This window comes from Porites lutea, chromosome 2 (genome assembly GCF_958299795.1).
Source record: "Porites lutea chromosome 2, jaPorLute2.1, whole genome shotgun sequence".
NCBI lineage: Eukaryota > Metazoa > Cnidaria > Anthozoa > Scleractinia > Poritidae > Porites > Porites lutea.
Window position 1 is genome coordinate 47910424 of NC_133202.1, and position 22264 is coordinate 47932687.

Here is a 22264-nt window from a genome sequence, read left to right on the forward strand (position 1 = left end):
TTGCGCGCCACCTTATTTACCACCTCAACAAATATAACATAAACGTCCACACGTAATATACTATCCAATATAGCCAATATGTTAAATAAACCTTCTGAGGTTGCTACTTTTTGAAGTTGCCCGAAGTGCCGAAGCTTCTCTTGCGATTCTTATTGCAGGAAACAAACTCCTGTGTAGCTATAGAGACACTGTCTATTCTCCGCTTGTGACCGTTCAACACTGCTAGGTCACCCATCCTAGATAGAAGTCACGTCTTCAGACGCTGTGCAGATGAGAATGAATGCTCGTCAGTAGCGCTGGTTGCAGGATTTACAGCAGGCAGCTTACAGATAGTTTGGGCTTTCTCTTAGTTTTGGAAACTTTGACACCGCCAACAGGATTTCGTCAAAACATGCTTTTTTCTCCTATAACATAACTTCCAAAATACTTAGTTGCATGCCCAGGTAGCGCCCCTGTATCAACATCTTCTCTGTATGATGCTTCAAGAAACTTGAACTCTGCCTCATAGTCGTCACCATTAGCAGCTTTAACCAAAAGGGTCTCCATCTGGGCGTAGGAGCTGAAGCTTTCCTGATAGATAGCACTGACGATAAGATCAACAGCCTCATAATAGACCGTTCTAAAGTGATCTTTGGCAGTTTGGGGTAGCTTGGTGCACCAGCACCAACCTGGCCGAAGTGCATCGCTTTCAGTGGAAGCGGTGGTTTACCAAGCAGGCCTTCGCTCTTGCGCGAAATATTAGCATAGAAATGGTCGAAGCTTTGATCACTAGGCATTTTTTTGAGCGACTCCTTTGTTAGATATGCCAATGTCAGGCCTTGTCCACTGACAGCAGCCACCTTAGTACCCTCAAGATCCTTAGATAGCTTATCGGCGTGGGAATGAAGCTGCCCTCCAAGATGCAAACCAAAGAAAAAGTCAAATCGTTCCATTTAGGTCTTACATCCTATTATCCTTGCACGCACATCGGGTTGTAATCGTTCGGACAAGCAAATATCCCACTCTTCCATAAGAACTGCATAGTTCTCAAGGATTCGTCGAAAACAACTGGCTCTAACCGTCCACCTTATAGGGAAAAATCCAATAATTCCACGATAACTTTTTCCAGGTCAACTGCAGCCCTAGAAATAAATCCCAGCAAAAAAGTGGTAGGGCTATAGCCCTATCAGCCCCTCCCTCTCCGCGGTCCCTGTAATCTCCCAGTATAACCCCACTGGAGAGCCTGGAGCTAGATCAGAGCAAGATGAAGCTGAATGGGTGCTCCTTGTCCGAGCGAATGCAAATACCATTTTTCCTCTGTTTACATCTTCGGGGGCTTATTCACTATCGATCAGAACTTCCGACCTGGGGGCTGAAGGTTTCTCTTTTTTTCTTATCTTTTTTCTAATAATTACCTTTATTCATCATTTTTGACAGTTCATAGTTTTAACTGAAATACTTTATGCGGAAGTATGTGTGACACAGCCCATGTACACAGCGCATATTTAAAAATTCCGTCTACGTTAGGCTTGCAGGCTTTATGGAAGTTGGGGAGCTTATTTCTCTTTTTTGGCGCTTAAAACTGAGGTTAACCAGGAGGCTTCTTAGAGTCTCAATGCTAAATTAAGAAAATACGGTAGTTATCTTACCCTCTTAACTTTGTTCCCAGCTAATCCACTTTCTTTTCTACCGATATAAAAAAAATCGTGAGGGCAAGGTTGGACCTCTCCCGAGATTTCCTACTTCGTTTCAAGTGGTCTCCCTAAAAAATCAAGGCCCTGAAACTATTATGAGGTTTTAATTGACTGTCATTGCTTGGGCAAAATAAATAAAAGGACTGCCAATCAACAAAAGGTATTCTTAAAAGAGAGAGTCCTAACAGAGATGACTGACCCTAGATATCGCACAAGCATGATTGTTAATTACCTTGGCGGGATGTCAAAATGGGAGCTAAACCTCTCTCAAAATAGGAATGTTTATTGGCTATTTTCCCTACTCGGTTGTTTACAGGAACAAAAGACACGCAAAGGATGGCCCCAGAGCAGACACTCGAAAATTTGCCGTAGCGGTTTCTAGAGGTTTACTCTTCGCCGTTCAATAACTTGTCTGGAAGCTTTAAGCAGGAATTTCAGCCGTCTCCGAGAGTCGCACAATTCCAGCCAAAGAAAGCCTCTTGGGACTGTACGACTCGAGGAGACGGCTTCAATTCGTCGCCAAAAACCAGGCTATTTAGGACGTCATCAATGCAAAACTAGATTCAAAGCCCGGGTTAGCCGTGACCGTGGATTACGGTTAAACTACAACTGACAGAGTACATACATATGTCTGGGCATGCAACCAACCTATGATTTGGGCTAATCGACCCAGAGTAATGAAAATAGTAAGAAAATGACAATTTCAATGAATAAAACATTTTTTAAAAAGTTTTCAAGACATGGTTTTATTGATATGATGTGAATTTTCAATGTTTGCATTGGAGTGCTGATGGAGGTTTTGGGCTCCAATGCTTACAATATTTCATTAAGTATTTAGGAAAATAAAATATAACAATGAATTCTCAAAGAAAGATAAATTAAAATCCTTTACTACTGCTTTTAAGTTGGATTTTCCTCTCAGATAATTCAATAATCTATAATAATAATATTTATTATTATTATTTATTAATTATTAACATTACCATTTTTGTTATTTTCAACTATTAAAACAATCTTCTTTATTTTCCGGTAGTACTTGGCAGCAGTATTTCAGCTGACAAACATGTGCTCCTCGAATCCCAAAGAAAAAAAGTGGCGTGATTTCAGATATTGTTTAAACCGGACTATTTTGCTGACATCTGATCTAGCAAGTGTCAAGTATGTTAAACGACTGCTTTAAGTTTTAATCCCTTCACAGAGGACAGTGCTGCCACATCAGGAAATGTCGAAATTCTAAACTATCGGTTTACTATAAACCGTAAGTTTGAGATAACAAGTTGTTGGAAATGACCGAAGTCTTTATTTGCTTCATAGTGTAACATGCTTATAGTTTTAGGGTAACTTTTCTTCGAAAGAAAACGTAAAGAAACTTTTTTCCAGGGCTAGTTGTAGTAATTCTTCAAACTGAGAATGTAAACAAACTTACTATCTAGTACTTTAATTCAATTCCCCCACAAAGCAGACCCGTCCTTGGACTAGATTATTTGTTAAAAAGACCTTGTCGAAGTGCTTTTTGTGTGATTAGTATTGCCACAACAGAAATGTCCAAAACAAAAATATGAACTGTCAAATAATTTACGTAAACAGTGAGGCTAAATGTTTCATAAATAACTACTATAAGTAGAAATCAAACTATTGAATTTGATTTCAAGCTCGACTTTAATTGGAACTCTGGACAAAAACAACGCAAACACACAAACATGAAGATGCGTTTCCTCTGAAGTAATCTATTAGAGCCATCGTGAAAGTATTTTATTGTTTGGGGGCAGTCATCAGTCATTAATATTTCCTGCATACAGTGAAACCTGTGTTAAGCGGACACCCTCGAGTAATGCTGTAATGTCCGCTTAATACGGGGTGTCCGCATAATACAGGTTTCGATAGATAACATCATATGAGGTGTCAAATGCCATTCAAATGAACAGTGGAAACGTTTAGAATACTCCCAGAGACTATGATAGATTGTTCACAGTCCCCTATTTTTTCGTGAGATCGTTAAGATATACCGCGTCTTACCGTCACGGCTATCTTGATTTTCCAATGTACCGAGGGGGCGGGCGTCGGGGATTATAGCTCTAGGGAGGGCTCCTCCCAAACCGCCCCCGCCCCCTAAGTAGTTTTGACACTCATGCAAGATAGCAGCCCGTAACGCAAAGCGTTCGATCTCGATGATCTTACGGAAAAATAGAGGACTGTGAACAGTCTAATCTTATCAAGATTATCCTCTTAAATTAAGGACAAAAGGGCAAAATAAATGGACAAAAAAAAATTTTCTATTGTTTCTGTTTTGATTAATGTTTATCCCCGGCGTTTATCGCATTTAAACATCCCCCCCCCCCCCCCGGATTAAACATATATTGGCATCCTTTAGTCTCGAAAGACTATGGTGTTGCGCTCTGATTGGTGGTTCTCGAACAGCGCCTTGTGTGGCTGAAAAGACCAATTCGGGAATAACAGTCCCTTCCACGCAGTGAGCAGATGTGGTCAGTTGCTGGTCTATCTCCCTGGTTTCGGGCCTTCCTCGTTTGTCTCTTTGTCTCAGCTTGTTCGGCAAGTGTATTTTCAAACTCGTAAAGGCCTTGCTGCACTGCCTGCCTCCAAGTTGAACGCTCTGAAGCCAAGGTTTCCCATCCGTTGATATCAATGACCAAGGCCTTCAGGTCTCTCTTGCAGACATCTTCATGCGGCCATTCAACAACCGTTTTGCTATTTCCAACAGTACAAATTCTTTAGCCTTTGATGTGACCGTGATACTCCTGCCTTTTTCGGGAAAGAGGATCAGTTGAGGTGTCTGGGTAACTGACCACCTTATACCCTTCCCCTTTGTCAACATTAACACTTACTTCTGGCTTAGGGCAAAATGTTGGCCTTTAAAAGGGGTAGGTGGTCAGTTACCCAGACACCCCAGTTGAAGTTTCTATGTGGTGATCCTTGGTAGTCGCTTGAACGGAGTCTTAGTTTGAATGAATGAAATCTTTATTTCACAGCGAAATTCAGATGGCATTCGATTACTCTTAAACTTGCGCTTACTCTTACACTTACTTCACCTGGCTCCTTTTTTTTTTTTTTTGACACTTGTCTGTTGTTTGTACGTATCTAAAGATCTTAGGATAAAGGGAAGGACGATGTCAAACTCCTTTTACCCATGCATTTGACTAGACTTAAGAGGATTAAGCGGAAAATTAGAGGGGAAAACATGCGTGGTTGAACCTGACCGTCCATTCCGCCTTTAACGTCAAGCAAACACAGGCGTGTCAACTTTTATCTCAATACATCCAAATGTCACCACAGACATTTGGCACATATGACTAGAAACATTTTACGCCTCTTGTTCTGCATGTTGTGCTTTTTGTTCAGGAGAGAAGGGTAACTACCATCGGCCAGCCGACATCTCGCCACGTCTGGCTTCATGTCGTAGCCATAGTAACCCCGACAATTTTCTACAATTTTTTGTCACTTTAGAAGAGAAAAGATTCCGGCAAAAGGTTATCGGCGAAAAAAAATGTCCCGTGAGATTCTATCATCCTTCACCCTCACTAGGTGATTACATATAAACAAACATACAAAATTAACAGAAAAACATTTTAAAAGGGAACAAAGCATGAAAAGGTTTCTTCGCCACAACCCGGGGCCACAACACAATTCGGATCTAAGCTTTCCGACATCCGCAGGTATGCTTTGTGTCTTCTATTTTATGACGGCCCGAAGATCAGTTTTCACATAATGCTTCTTACATTACATAACGAAATGACGTATGATGAAGTCACATCAATACTTTCAGTCTTCACCTCTAGTAGAGCAGATCCGAGGCTGGTACCTTACCCGCGCAACGTATCCGAACCTGTACGTTTCTAAAAAGGTTACAAGAATCAGTCTTATGAGCCTCCGACAAAATCATGTCAACCTTAATGGCAAACACGGACTGCGGCAAAAGTGCATCAGCTTGCCTTTAACCCTGAAATCACATCTACAGTACATTAGTGCCTATCGTAGGCTGTGAACTCCGCTATATCATTTGTAAATGGACAAAATATCACCTGGAATTCATCAGCTTTTGCCAACAATTGGCATTGGGTATTGGGTAAGTTATTCTTTATCTTACGGTCAATGACTGACTTTTATCCCCTGTTTTGAAGGGTTGCGAGTTTTAGCAGTTGTAAATAAATTTAGAATTAGATAATTCGGCTCGTCTTGTTAGTCTGATTTATAGTCCGGCAAAACGTACAATTTAGTTTTGTTTGAAGCGATAGCCAGTGAATGTTTTGCAAGTGGTATAGCTGAATTAATTCAGTAAATCAGTGTTTGCATCCAAAGCTAACACTTTGCATTGAAATTTGAAATCAAGTTTTCCCATTTAAACGGACACACTGCCTTTTTCCTTTCCATGCAAGTAAGCTGTCAAACTTACCCATGTTTACTTTCCTACATCTACCTGCCGACTTGGTTATCGACTTTCAAATAATATTTATGTTAAATAGATGGTCTTCAATTCTAATTTCAACGTGTTTGTTGTTTTCGGTCAAGTTTTTCAACACGGACGTACTAACTATCAGAAAAACATTGGATAACAGTCTAGTCTCGGCCTGCAAGATGATATGAGGTTTCTTGTTTCTACCACAAGGCCAAGAGGGCACGCGTGCAAGAGCACGTGCAAATCAATTCAACAAAAATGTAAAGCGAAGTTGTGTAGTGCTATCCATTATTTTTTCAGTTGTATGGCGTGAAAATGCCAGTACAAATATTTCTTTAGTTGGAACGACACTATTATGAGCCCTAGATCGGATATCCTAAGACTTATGGCTGCCGGTTTTGGATATGAAGTAGTAGCAGTGTAAGTACGCATGAAGCAAATGATTTTGCTCTTTGCGGTGTTTCGTTTACCGGTTAGAATCAAGAACTTAGCGAGAGTGCTCGTCGTTAGTGATCATCTAATTACGGTTGTTTAAGTATTGCGTCTTTGTCATAGTTCTTACGGTGGAGTCATACTTTTGGTCGGTTAGTGTTGGCAGTATTGCTTTCTTGAAGATTCAGTGCTATCAAGCTGAAAAGCCAACCAACAAATTCAACAAATTATTAAACTGTGATCATTCAGCTGATTTATCTTAACCAGCTCCTATTTCACTGAACTGTTTTTTGGCGTGCCTCAGCTTCAGAACATTTAAGTCTTAACTGCAGCAGATCGTAAAGCACCGTCAAAAAGTAAGATATTTTATCTTGACTCCAGTATATAAATAATTTCTAAAGTGGAAATCTTATATGTTCAACGTCATTCGTATCCTTGCTTGCGTCACACCTATTTCAATTGGCCTGTTTTTGTTACTGCCAATGAATAATGCTAAAACGAGTTTCAAGTGTTCGACACCCGGCACCGATCGGGTTTTACTTTAGAGCCAGGGAACAGTCCTTTACGAAAATTTTATGAAACTACACAGAGGCAGGATTTGTAGTTTGGGTCGGTCTGTTTTTACCACTCTAAAGGGGATAACTGCGAAGACTGCGAAACCGTGGGCATCCTTTCCTACCCGGTAAGCTATCACAATAACAATGGAAGAGTCATGAAGAATAGGTATAACACAAAAGGCGCCTTTGTTTTTCATAGTTCGACGAGTGGTTTTGTGTGTTAAGCCAGGGATAAGTTTAAAACATTAGTACAGGTATGGCACTGTATGCTTAGTAAGATGAACACTAATATGAAAAACGGTTAGGTGCTGACTGTGTTGCCCTTATTTTGCTATACCCACAAAAGCTGTTGAAAAATGATTAGGAAATCTGATGCGGCAACCACTTAGCAATCATTTGTATAACGATGCCTTACAATACTGTTCGTTTATCGTTTGTTTCACAGTGTTCACTTTGTTGTAATGGATCACGACGTTTCGATTGCGTACTGCTGGTCTTCAACTCTTTCATTATAAAAGAAGATAATTTATTTAGAAACAACTTGGAATCAACCCACAACGGTAACATTTGTAGATGGGTTAGTCAAAATTTCCAGCATGTTCGTCTTTTTCTTGGCTTCCTTTTTGCACTGTAGATGCACAGATATAAGCTAGCTTTACAATTCAGACAGAACCAAGTTCGTTCTGACCTAACTAAATACCGTTAGCCAACTTATTCAATCAGTCTGGAAGGTAGCAAAAACCTTTTGAATGCCATTACTTTGAACAAACACTAATTAACCGTGTTGTCTTTCAGAATAACTAGAAGAACAAAAGATTTGGACCATTCTGGATTGTGGTTGGTGAGTAAAATATAAACCAAATCTTACACCTTCTTTACTATCTGCAATCGTCTTAAGAAAGCCAATTGGTAACCGGTCTTCCCTCTGAAGCTAAATCTTCTTCAGTGGTAAGACATGATCGTGTCCCAATTTTGAGTAAAGAAGTACTTAAAGCAGAGTGTTTTTTCTTAGTTTATCTCAAGTTATTCGTTCATACAGTTTTTAAAAAACCTTATGAGCTATACATAACCCGGTGGGATAGGCCTTGAGTAGTGTGTTAATCATTAAAAAAACTGGCTTGTATTCAAGTGAACCTTTTCGGACAACGGATGGAATAAATCTTTTATGCTTTACACTGAAAAATACAATGATAATTTAAACCGAATCGACTGATCGAATTCTGGAATGAGAATGCGTTATGGAGAAAACAATAGATATCTCTTGCTTTGGCTCTTATCGCATGGTAAAATCCAGGAATCTGAATGAAGCCTGGGAAGCCCTTTAATGGTCCAAGAATTGGCGGTTGAAGACTGTCCGAAATTTCTGCGTAATTTCATGTACTGCAATTCTAGTAGGAACAGGAATAGAAAGCTTGCACCGGATGTAAACTCAAAGTGATTTTAAGCGACTAAACGTGGGGGCAATCTCGAACAGTGAACAACAGGGTGAGGGCGCATCAGCCTCAGTCCAATGCAGTTGTATTTTTCGGGTGAGCGTTCAGTATTCCCTTCAATCACCATTTTTTATTTTCAAAGCAGAGGAAAATTGGGGAGAGCACAAAATGTCGAAGTGGGGGAGTTGGAGGGGGCGACTGTTTCCATCGTCCCTTGCCAGGCCATGTGGGGAAGGAACGCGTGACAAAGGCCTAAGAACTCCTGCGTGCGCCACATCATGAGTGACTTCTTTTTCGTGCTCTCCTCCTTCCAATTAAAGGCCTGCACTGCAGGCTAAAGATGCTTTAGATCATTATAGACCATATATTTTCGGCTCCCACCGTGGCGACTGAAGTAAAGCAAATTAGGTGGCAGAAATATCCAATGTTTGTGACCAAAATGTTTTAATGACAGTTGAAATGCGATCGGGTTCAAAGCCCGTCTCTCAAAATGCTTTCAAAACAATCTGAATGCCCATAGGTTTTTGATGGATAATTTACTCAGTTCTTTAAACTACAAACAGTCATCAAATGTGTAGAGTCTAACCATGTCCTAAGCTTTCTAATGATTGTAAAATAAATGTAAGTGATTAGTCAGTTGCTAATTCATGCTTTCGAAATTTTCTATGATCGTACTTTTATGATGTACTGTATTCCAATTTTTGTATTGTAAGTACTCTTGCAAAGCGTGGGTACAAATTGATTTATATTCGATGACGGAAAACAACCGCAATTATTGCAATCGGATAGTTAAGCCATGAGTTTTGACCATAAAATCTCAACGAATGTTTTCATTCAAGACGGTTGATACACATAACTATCCAAATAACTCAGTGGCTAATTAAAGTTTTTACACGTCCCAAGCGCATTCTATGTCATTCATTGGAAGGTTCTTTTGTTTCCTCGTCTGTTGATACTGCTGTTGTCTTTTCAAGGACGCACTTTATGCGAACAGTGAAAGAGCACAGTTCAAAAGCATTTCATCATACTCAGGACAGGAGGTCTATTCAATAGCAGCACCTTCAAAGAACGACTTTCTATTGCTTATTTTGTTCTTGTTGTGGAAAGTTCAGTGCGCGCAAGATCTGTGATGTGTCGTTGTTTATTACTGTTGAGGTTTGAGGTGATTTTGACAGAAGAATGTGTGGTGGGACTAAAATAGTTCGAAGCTTGCGGCTAGTTTCGTCCCAACGCGAGTAGCAATTTGATAGAATAATATTTACAGACAGGACGATTTTCTTGTTTCTGAAGTTTTGAAAAACTATCTTTCGAAAGAAAATCTGTTTGAAATTTGTTCTTGGTGACCTTAGTATTTACTGTGCATCAAACGCGTTTACATTTAGTGCTTGAAAATGATCAAAGAACAGGTTGGGTTTAGCAGTTTTGGTTTTTGGTCTTGGAGAAGCACTTGATTCAGTTATTGTACCCGTTGTCGTAGGTTCAATAACCGTGCAAATGCTCGGATTTGAAATCTGTCCTTACACGAAACTCTAAAGCAACTTTGATCATACTAAGGTAATGAGCAGACATTTCTTCAAATAATCAGTTCACTCGAGTTGGACTATTTGTCAATGCAACAGTGCAAACAGATAAATGACTTTCTGGATAATTCGGCCCTCCTAAGCAATTTACAGAAGAAACTTGGCGTACACATAGGACATGATTAGTGCCAAAAAATCAGCAATGACCTCCAAATGTGTAAAGTCCGCGTATTTGCTTAGAAATTAGTAGCAGCAAGTTTCTAGACGTGCTCTCGCAAAGCTGGGCTTATTACAGTGAGTAAACTGTTCAACTTCGTTGGCAGCTTCTGGAACCACAAGGTTTTTTTTTGAAACCCGTAACTAGCAAGTTAAAGTTATCCGGTTTGATTGCAGTCGGGTAAAATGTTTTCTGTTTTCTTCTCTTTCGAAGTAGATGTCTACGTGTTATGGTCTTTGTTTTTTATTAACTATGGCTCTATCGTACAGCTGGCCATGAGGCGTATGAATGTAAAGAGAATTCTTAGTCTAACAGTGCATAATGACTTAATCAGAACCGACAAATCACACACAGCGATATGGCTTAGATCGAGGGAGTCAACTTATCTGAATTAAACTAGACTGAGAATGTATCCAACACGAGCCAAGTAGGCAATCTTTCAGGATTGTTTTACTTGCGTTTGCTAGGGCAGAAGATCTTAACGCCTTCCAATACTGTAGCATCAGTGAAATCTTCATTAATAAATCATGATGCTTCCCACTTAAGCGTTTACTATTTTAATTCAACGTTCATGGGATGCTTTGCAAGTGGTGTGAGTCTACAGAGACAAATTGGCAAAGTCATAGGAGTGTTTCTCGGGAAGCAAGCGGATAAAGATGGAAATTCATCATTCGTTCGCCAGAGTAAAGAAGATTCTTGCTTCGCAACAAGAAAACAATATCCAATCTTAAACAATAAAGCAACAGAAAACGAGGTAAAGTTGGCATGAAGGACAATTTTAACTGACATGTTGTTTACAAATAAGTCACCATTACCAAGTTGGAACAGCATTAAAAGCCAGAGCTGATCGAGCCTACCTCTCGATTAACAGAGAGGAGGGCTGAAAGACAATTGTCAACGGAAGATGCTTAGTACAGTATTCTGCTGTGGCATATTGTCATTTGCTAAACCTTTTCTCTTGAGCTAGAGGTCTTTATCAAGCAAATATATGATCTTGGTCGATACTTATGTGACTGCCAAATTATGGACACAGGTATGAGTCAATCTCGTTGGTAATTTTGGGTAATTCTGTTCATCTCCTTTTCAAGATTGAAATTCAAGACACTAGAACAAAGGCCGAATAATGCATTATATAGTCTCAAACAACCCAGTCGATTCATTTAGTATTGCGTCAACACTTGTAAAGTATTGGTGGGTGCTCCGCTATTTCTAAATGGACGGGGCTTTAAGTAAATGAATGTCCCAAGAAAGGTGGGTTCAGTGATTAATGCTGCAGCAAAATTTACAGCTTGTAATAGAAATGCCATTTGTGGTTTTGATCGCGGTCCATAAGCTTCTGCAAGATGATGAGCGAAATTCTCAGCCTATCTTGTTGATGACTTCTGTCCGCCTACTGTTGTTTACTAGCAGGATATTAGGTGCTCATATCGCAGAATTTTAAGTCAGACGCGATTCTCAAGAAGAATAGCGAGTCTCACGAAAACATCGGGAAACCGATAAAAACCTCCCAGTATTCGAAATAAGAAAGTGCTGCAAACTGAAGAAGACTAAACATAAATCATGAGAAATCAGAAAAATGAAACTCAAAATTGATGCTGTCTTTTAAGCCGAAGGAAATGTCCAGAATACTGTTCCTCTCTGATCATCCGCGCCCAGATGTCAATGTACATTGCTATCCTCACTGGTAATTAGTACCGAGCTTCAATGGACGTTTCCTTCACGCGAACGACTTCGTAAACGCGAGAAAAGCCATGCAAGAGAGAAACCTCTGCTCGCAGAGTTTACGTTTCCAGGCTATCAACCAGGTTCGATTGCTATTATGGATATTTTGTTTCTATCCAGAAGTGAACTTCGCTGTCGTATTTAAATGTGGTTACAGAAACTGCCAGTGGCAGTCTGAAAAGAATCAATTGTACGGAGTATCCTAATCTTTTGACTTCAAGCGGCGTCGGCTGTGAGACTTAACCAGCTATCAAGTGTAGTTCGAATGCTGTCACGAATAATCTTTCTGAGGCTGTCATTATGCGCTGTCGCACGCATCACCTAATTCAATCTTTGGATTTATAAAGTACCCAGCGTAAAGCTAATATCTCCGGGGTAGCAACAAAAAAAACAAACGAATAGAGAGGAATAAATAAAACTCGTCTTTATGTCGCAAGCTTATGCAGAAGTCTAACTTAATTAATCGGGTTGTTTCAGTAAACGGCTTGAGTTGCCTTAGCGCTAATGAAGCTATCCACGAGGGCTCTAGAACGAAATGGGTGTATAGTGTTCTAGCTGGTGGATTGAGGAAAACAAACCGCTATTTGTGGACAAATAAAATGGAAATCCCTCACGAGCTTGTGATAGCTAGTGTTTATTTTGATTTACCCTTGTACAACATGAACTTCACCACAAGACATGAAAACTTTAATAATTACTATACCCCCTCTAAGGTTTAATATGCGTTTATTATAGGCTTTATCATGATGTAAGATGTGTTCACGAATCCTCAAAATCGGTGAACACAGAAAAAATGGTTATTTCGTTGAATATATTATTTCCGTGCAATATACCACTTTTATGCAAACAAAACGCCATTGTTGTTCCTGTTCGCGGAAAACCCAGCACTACAGTCATATTTTATGTTTATGAAACTAGCCCTAGACCTCTGTATCTAGTGTGTACGGCTGCTCATGTAAAGAAAATTAATGATGGCAAAGTCACTGTCCCCTTCACGTAATCTAGATATATCGCTCTAATCTTTGACGAGGCATGCTTTTACATGCACACCACAAATAACAGCAGATTGGAGAGCTTTAGTAACATGCGCACTCCTCCACAACGATATCCCTAATAGTTTTAATCAGGTAGCCTTTTTCGTCAGTGACTAGAATCAAGGTTATCGGCTTCAGCTTGGAAGGAATGCAGCACGACCCACCTTTGCCTTTGATTCCGTTTTTCTGCGACACGAACGCCCTTAGGATAGAGTGGTTGATAAATCGTGCCTTTCCAGTGTTGCTGGAGCAGTTTCCGGAACACTGGTATGCGTTAAAGGTTCTGGGATAAATGACCTTAGCTGTCTTACCGAATTCGAGTGATTCTATGACCATGTCTTCCTTTCTGCAGGGATTCTCGTTGGCGGCCATCTTTGAGGGTGAATTGTCGCGTCTCATTCTACTAACAGAGGATCCGCTAGTCTTCAGATTGAGAGCCAAATAAGGAAAGGCTTGTCCCTGCTGGGCTTCGCTGTAGACAATCAGCCAAACCTTGGGAATTTTCACATCATCTGTGTTTGCGGTTGCAAATCCACCACTTCTTTTGACAAAAAGCTTGAACCTCAACGGTGCATCTTTACGGGCGATCCACCGTTTAACGATCCTGGTCACAGGAAGAGACAACCAGCCTGACTGATGCGTAGACAGTTGTCGGGAAGACATTTTCACACCTGTTCGTGTCTGGTGGATGGACACCGTCAGCTTCTTGTTGGCTCCTAACTCGTGGGTTGAGAGGAAAATGTCTGCTTTGCGAATAGTTCCTGCTTGTGCTTTGACATGTGGCGGCAGCAAAAACTCGTCTGTCTCTTGATTCCCTACAAAGGAAATTGATGCTGTTTCCATTTCCGTCTTTCATTATTTTCTCAGTAATGCTAGCAATCGCTAAACTTTCAAATTTTCACTAAACTTGGCCACAAACAGTTTTTTCCTTCTTTTGATTATGGACCCACCCTTGTAGTTGATGCATGACAAAATGCGCTATTCTAGAGAAAAAAAATTTAGGTGTCGACGCTGCTTCAACTAATGAACGTTTGTGTATTAACAAGAAAATCATCTATGGCCTATTAATGAAACTATTAAAATGTTGCGTGCAAAGAAGATCGAACAGATCCGTTTTTTTTTTTAACTTCGCGTTATCTGAAGCTCTGGTTTAAGTCCCAGACATCACCAATGTCAGGAGCCCATAACGTCCTGCCAATGTTAACTTAACAATAAACGAAAACTTACTAGTTGCAATTAAATAAGAATAGCTTACATTGTGCTTGGAAACTCTCCAGAAAATACGCCATTCCATGAGCTTCATTTTCTTCTACGAGTTCTTCGTAGAATGTCGAAAGGAAGGATGGAGTCTCAGTCTTGTTCCCTTCAAAAGATATGTCTTCCTTTTCGGTCACCTTCCGTTCGTCTCCGATGGCTATTGAGCAAGCTATGAAGGCTTGAGAGGAGAAAAGTAAAAAGGACAGGCAAAGCTTCATCTTTTTATTTCCGATACTGATTAGCTGATCTGTGGGGAATACGTCTTTCAAATACGTTACCACCCGCAAAATGATTCCCAGACAAAAATGCTGTTGTCTTTTACCACCTACAAATACCTCCACAGATCTTGACCAATCAATTTTTTTTTCTGGGTTTTTACTTAGTGTACGGATCACGTGAAGTAAGGTGACAAAAAAACCTTTTGTCGAACGATATCTGACACTTACACTCTGCCATTCTGGCGCGGTACATAAAAGCTATCGAGTTTTGTCGTTGTTTTTGTTTTGCTTTTTGGGGGACATTGAAATTTATTGATATTTTTTTTTTGTCTCTCTCTTCACATTTTGGGATAGCTTATTAGTTTTAAATTATTCAATATCTGGCTAAAACAACGAGACAAAATTCATCTGAATGAGGGGGGACTGGGGTGAAGGGGGGGGGGTCCAAAAACCGCAATACTGCACTTGGAAGAGCGACAAAAACGGCAATACTGCGTACCCAAATACCGAAACCGCAGTTACAAATGGGATAAAGTTGGCGTTGTCAAGACTACAGATCTGCCTTTTAAGTAGAGATGTTTACATATTATTGGATAAAAGGTTAATGTCGTTAATCATGTTTGCGCAATACGGTCCGCGATTGTGCAACTAGGGAGAGCTTAGCTGTGGCAGGCCCGACACGCAGGTCACGCAGGCTAGGGAAACCTTTAAGGATTTGCAGAGTTGTCATGCTTTAAAAAAAGGGAAGTAGATCACCGCGAGACACCAATTTTCTCACCGATTACCGCGACATAAAATTTAACTGACATAACTGCATACCGCTTGGACTCTGAAAACCGCAATATGCCGTACTTTGAAATAAAAATTACCGCAAAACCGCAGCAATAAGAACGCAAGACCGCAAGACCCTTCCGCGCCCCCTTTAAATGACCGGTATGAGCACGTGAAAGGAAACCAATAAATTCCTTTCGCCAAGGACAGACAAGGACTGCCATACTGAATTCCTAGTTCTTGTTCATCCATGAACTTTTATTCCTCCTTTCCATTTCTTCGCACTTTATCGCTTTCTCTTCTCCAGGGACCGCGGAGACCATTTTAAGGTGGTAGGGCTAAAAACTCTGCCTAGTATAAAGAAACATTCAGGTCGGTGTTTCGCCATTTATCTTGCATTTGCGCGCTATCTTATTTACCACCTCAACAAATATAACATAAACGTCCACACGTGTTATACTATCCAATATAGCCAATATGTTAAATAAACCTTCTGAGGTTGCTACTTTTTGAAGTTGCCCGAAGTGCCGAAGCTTCTCTTGCGATTCAAACAAACTCCTGTGTAGCTATAGAGACACTGTCTATTCTCCGCTTGTAACCATTCAACACTGCTAGGTCACCCATTCTGGATAGAAGTCACGTCTTCAGACGCCGTGCAGATGAGAATGAATGCTCGTCAGCAGCGCTGGTTGCAGGATTTACAGCAGGCAGCTTACAGATAGTTTGGGCTTTCTCTTAGTTTTGGAAACTCTGACACCGCCAACAGGATTTCGTCAAAACATGCTATCGTCTCCTATAACAAAACTTCCAAAATACTTAGTTGCATGCCCAGGTAGCGCCCCTGTATCAACATCTTCTCTGTATGATGCTTCAAGAAACTTGAACTCTGCCTCATAGTCGTCACCATTAGCAGCTTTAACCAAGAGGGTCTCCATCTGGGCGTAGGAGCTGAAGCTTTCCTGATAGATAGCACTGACGATAAGATCAACAGCCTCATAATAGACCCTTCTAAAGTGATCTTTGGCAGTTTGGGGTAGCTTGGTGCACCAGCACCAACCTCCAGTCTGGCCGAAGTGCATCGCTTTCAGTGGAAGCGATGGTTTACCAAGCAGGCCTTCACTCTTGCGCGAAATATTAGCATAGAAATGGTCGAAGCTTCGATCACTGGGCATTTTTTTTGAGCGTCTCCTTTGTTAGATATGCCAATGTCAGGCCTTGTCCACTGACAGTAGCCACCTTAGTACCCTTAAGATCGTTAGATAGATTATCGGCGTGGGAATGAAGCCGCCCTCCAAGATGCAAACCAAAGAAAAAGTCAAATCGTTCCATTTAGGTCTTACATCCTGTTATCCTTGCACGCACATCGGGTTCTAATCGTTCGGACAAGCAAATATCCCACTCTTCCATAAGAACTGCATAGTTCTTAAGGATTCGTCGAAAACAACTGGCTCTAACCGTCCACCTTTTAGGGAAAAGTCCAATAATTCCACGATAACTTTTTCCTGGTCAACTGGAGCCCTAGGAAATAAATCCCAGCAAAAAAGTGGTAGGGCTATAGCCCCACCAGCCCCTCCCCCTCCGCGGTCTCTGTTCTCCCAGTATAACTCACTGGAGAGCCTGGAGCTAGATCAGAGCAAGATGAAGCTGAATGGGAACTCCTTGTCCGAGCGAATGCAAATGCCATTTTTCCTCTGTTTACATCTTCGGGGGCTTATTCACTATCGATCAGAACTTCCGACCTGGGGGCTGAAGGTTTCTCTTTTTTTCTTATCTTTTTTCTAATAATTACCTTTATTCATCATTTTTGACTGTTCATAGTTTTAACTGAAATACTTAATGCGGAAGTATGTGTGACACAGCCCATGCACACAGCACATATTTAAAAATTTCCTCTACGTTAGGCTTGCAGGCTTTATGGAAGCTGGGGAGCTTATTTCTCTTTTTTGTCGCTTAAAACTGAGGTTAACCAGGAGGCTTCTTAGAGTCTCAATGCTAAATTGAGAAAATACGGTAGTTATCTTACCCTCTTAACTTCGTTCCCAGTTAATCCACCTTCTTTGCTACCAATATAAAAAAAATCCTGAGGGCAAGGTTGTACCCCTCCCGAGATTTCCTCTTTCGTTTCAAGTGGTCTCCCTAAAAAATTAAGGCCCTGAAACTATTATGAGGTTTCATAGTTTTATTACCGACCTTGCTATTCTTCTTCTTTTTTTTTTTTTTTTTTTTTTTTTTTTTCATTCTCCGAAAACCAGTAACCTAATGCGAAGACTATTTTGTTTTTGTCGTTTTAATTAACTGTCATTGCTTGGGCAAAATAAAAAAAGGAGTGCCAATCAACAAAAGGTATTCTTAAAAGAGAGAGTCCTAGCAGAGATGACTGACCCTAGATATCGCACAAGCATGATTCTTAATTACCTTGGCGGGATGTCAAAATGGGAGCTAAACCTCTCTCAAAATAGGAATGTTTATTGGCAATTTTCCCTCCTCGGTTGTTTACAGGAGCAAAAGACACGCAAAGGATGGCCCTAGAGCAGACAATCGAAAATTTGCCGTAGCGGTTTCTAGAGGTTTACTCTTCGCCGTTCAATAACTTGTCTGGAAGCTTTGAGCAGGAATTTCAGCCGTCTCCGAGAGTCGCACAATTCCAGCCAAAGAAAGCCTCTTGGGACTGTACGACTCGAGGAGACGGCTTCAATTCGTCGCCAAAAACCAGGCTATTTAGGACGTCATCAATGCAAAACTAGATTCAACGCCCGGGTTAGCCGTGACCCTGGATTACGGTTAAACTACAACTGACAGAGCACATACATGTGTCTGGGCATGCAACCAACCTATGATTTGGGCTAATCGACCCAGAATAATGAAAACAGTAAAAAAATGACAATTTCAATGAATAAAACATTTTTTAAAAAGTTTTCAAGACATGGTTTTATTGATATGATTTGAATTTTCAATGCTTGCATTAGAGTGCTGATGGAGGTTTCGGGCTCCAAAGCTTACAATATTTCATTAAGTATTTAGGAAAAATAAAATATAGCAATGAATTCTCAAAGTAAGATAAAATAAAATCCTTTACTACTGCTTCTAAGTTGGATTTTCCTCTCAGATAATTCGAAAAAAAATATATAATAATAATAATCATCATCATCATCATCATCATCATCATTATTATTATTAATTAATTATTAATAATAATAATGATTAGTAGTATTATTAATAATAATTAATTAATTAATTAATTATTAACATCACCATTTTTGTTATTTTCAACTGTTAAAACAGTCTTTTTTATTTTCCGGTAGTACTTTGCAGCAGTATTTCAGCTGACAAACATGTGCTCCTCGAATCTCAAAGAAAAAAAGTGGCGTGATTTCAGTTATTGTTTAAACCGGACTATTTTGCTGATATCTGATCTAGCAAGTGTCAAGTATGTTCAACGACTCCTTTAAGTTTTAACTCCTTCACAGAGGACAGTGCTGCTACATCAGGAAATGTCGAAATTCTAAACTATCGATTTACTATAAACTGCAAGTTTGAGATAACAAGATGTTGAAAATGACCGAAGTCTTTATTTGCTTCAAAGTATAACATGCTTATAGTTTTAGGGTAACTTTTCTTACTTCTTTGTTGATGAGCGAGCCATTATTGTGCAGTTGTGATGGGTTTTGTGGAGCCAGCGAGCAAGAAGCAGGAGCACACGTTACCTGCAGATTAGCTGATGGCAATTTGGAGCGGATTCGTCGATTATTCTCGAATTTATAGCGCTTCGCATGAAGGCGCGTGCAGATGGTCCGTTTGTTTTGTAGCCAGTCTTTTAATTCTTCTTTAGTGGATAGTTCCTACAATTGCAAAACTCAACAAAATGCCACTTTAACCGGCCAGGAAAGACAAGGATACGTTCAGTTAAAGGTATCTTAGCTTTGTTTTGTTATATTTTGACTTTTGGACCATTTTAGTTCATGGGAGTTTCGACGACTCATCCTATTTTGTCCATGTGAACATTAATATATTCATTAAAATTTTGACACATACTACGTCTGGGTCGCCTGTGCTGCCACAAGGCCAAGAAGGCACGCGTGCAAGAGCACGTGCAAATCAGTTCAACAAAAATATAAAGCAAAGTTGTGTAGTGCGACCTATTATTATGATTAATATTTTTTTTTTTTTTTTTTTTTTGTATGGCGTGAAAATGCCGGTACAAATTTTTCTTTAGTTGGAACGACAGTATTTTGCGCCCTAGGTCCGATCCTAAGACTTATGGCTGTCGGTCTTGGATATGAGGTAGTAGCTGTGTAAGTATGCATGAAGCAAATGCTATACGCGAAGTTCCGGTTTGATCGGTTGAAACGAGAAGATTAATCTTCCCTTTTTGGCCAATGGAAACGACTGAATTTCGTCCAAAACAACCGGTTATTTGTTTGTTTGTATTTTGTTTTGTTTTTGTTTTCCAAAGCATTAGAATCACCATATGGCGACTGCCTTTAAAAGGTTCTCATGTTTTTCAAAATACTTTTGACAACTTCGATGAACCATTTACGATCCAAGATGATTTGCAGGTCAAGGCCTGTCCACGTTTTTCAGTTAAGGTGAAAATAGCATAAAATTTCAAATTTCAGTCTCAAATATTCTTCAGATATAATAGATACTTAAATAGATGAAAGAGTGTGGTTGAAGTCTCTCGTGGGCGCATGGAAACTTCTGGATTGACATTTCGCCGCAAAAGCCGAAAAAAACAAGCGATAATAACAAATAATGGAATTATCTTAAACTTTATTAACTTCCTAACGTGAAAACTTTCTTTCGATATAAATGATAAATATAACATTAAAAGGTTGCTTAAATAAGGCGGAAAGTCTATTGGGGTTTTTTGAAATTAGTATGTATCTATCAGAGACAGATTGAAATTTTATTTTATTCGTTTTTTGTTGGAATTTAATTCGATTTTTATTTGTATGAAATTTAAGGAAAAAGCCATTTAAACAATCTCTTCAAGACAAAAGAGAGCAAAGTCACTTCACATTATAGTAAAGAAAAGCTATTTCGCCTTGATTGTTATCGCGTGATTTGGCGTACTTTTGTAATTTTTTTTTCCAAATCTGGATACTCCGTTACTCACGCCACTTTTTGCGTGACGTCATGAAAGTTTAAAGTAATCAATGAATTGTTTTTGTAGTCCTGCTTTTTTGATTTTATGTAACAGAACGTCAATTCAGCGTATTATGACAGAAAACCGGACGTTTATGGTTACTTTTGACTATAACTTATAACAATTATGCCTTTCAGAACGATCAAAATTGAAAACACAGAATTGATGGATTGTGGTAAGTAAAATATATGTTCTTATGTTATGATAATTATAGATTTCTTGGCCAATGCAATTATTACCTAACGGACTGTTCTGAGTAATTGTTCTTCGCATAGGAATAGCAAAAATCTGTTGAAAAACTTTCATGTCTGAAAGCCACGTATAAAATTCTTGTAAACATAATTTTGGTGATATAAAGCTATCATGAGCAATGCTTTCTTGCGGTCCATAAAATTCAAGTTAAGTTTTTAGCCTTAGATAGCATAGTTAAGTGGTTAAATTTTACTTTATGTGAAAACATTCCTATCGTAGCGTAGAACAACTGGCCTTTTTTACCAGAGCCTCTCTTGATCCGAAACGGCTACCGGGTGATTCATGTACACTGTAGAAGGCAAAAAAAAAAAACAGCGACATTATACACTTAATGTCAGATCCCGAGGGAAACAGTTAGTTTTGTTTTCCTAAGAGTCCTGATGTTTCCCGAGACGAAGTCGAGGGAAACATCAGGACTCGAGAGAAAACAAACTAACTGGTTTCCCGAGGGACCTGACATTAAGTGTTTTGTTATATTTCTAGACTTTCACTCCAACGTACTTCAACAGCAACAAAAGAATACGCTTAATAGGAGCCAATCAAAACAGTATGACTCGGTACTTATAAGAACACAATTTTAATTCTCAAAACCACTGAATGAATGATTTAAAAAGTACTTTCCTTATATTATCTGCGTCTTTTTCTTTTTGCTTTTTAGCTTGAGGCTTCATGTTTGTGTTATTGTGAATGTTGTTGTGTTCATTCACGAAAAAGAAAACTGGCAGTGTTTTTCCCGCCTTCTGTCACGCCACTTTCCACCATGCTCTGATCACGTGCTGTAATGTATTCCGAGCGGGGTACATTGCTTGATGTATCACGATCGGGATACATTTGATTTTAGTCAAGGCCACGTGACCAAGAGTCAGCCAATGGCTGTCCCTGGTCAGTAGAGTGAAAGTCTAGGAATATAACAATTCTCTATGTTTCACTACCACCATAGCGACATTTTAACTGTCGTATGCTGGTTCAAGAAGTTATTTGGTCGATTCCCATTAGATGGGTCATTCCATCAATCAATTCCCGCGGCTTTAGCTCAGTAAGAGGAACTTGAAACGCAGTTGAAAGACAAAAGTGGTAGAGCGGTGTTGTGCGTTTTCCGTTGTTGTGAAAGATCGAGAAAACAATGGGGTCTTCCAAATAAATAAGTTAGACTATAACAGTATCCACCACTATAGATTCCAAATTCAAATTCAAGAATCAAATCCGTCCGTTTTTGTTTATGGCTGATGCACAGTTTTGACAGCATTCTTACGTGAAGTTTTTAAATATTATGAGCACTAGTTTATGCAGTTTATTTAGTTCGGTCTTAAACAACCTCACAACCACTCCCGGTAACTGCGGTTTCATTGGATACAAGCAGTGCACTCAAACGTCATAGAAACACAGTTCCGAATGTGTTTCAGTATTACGAAAAAGTAAATATCCGTCCACTTTTTTTGCAATACAGAGAGCTCTTACAGATGTTTGTGGGTGCCGGACGTATTTTTAAAAATTAAACGGCATGCAACTTTCATCTAGAAAGAAGATAACAACTTCTGGCTCGACTGAAGTGTTGGGGTATATATACTGTGCCATTTTCAACTCTTTCTTTCGAACGATTCTGCTTAAGAGTAAAATGTCT

At 39.6% G+C, this 22264-nt stretch overlaps 1 long non-coding RNA gene across 1 annotated transcript; it reads left to right on the plus strand.

The window, feature by feature from the left end:
* Positions 1–5657: 5657 nt before the first annotated feature.
* On the plus strand, positions 5658–13587 carry LOC140928874 (uncharacterized). The gene is made up of 3 exons (XR_012164674.1): positions 5658–5754; positions 7869–7914; positions 13352–13587. It is a non-coding gene; the product is annotated as an uncharacterized lncRNA (long non-coding RNA).
* The last annotated feature ends 8677 nt before the right edge of the window (positions 13588–22264 follow it).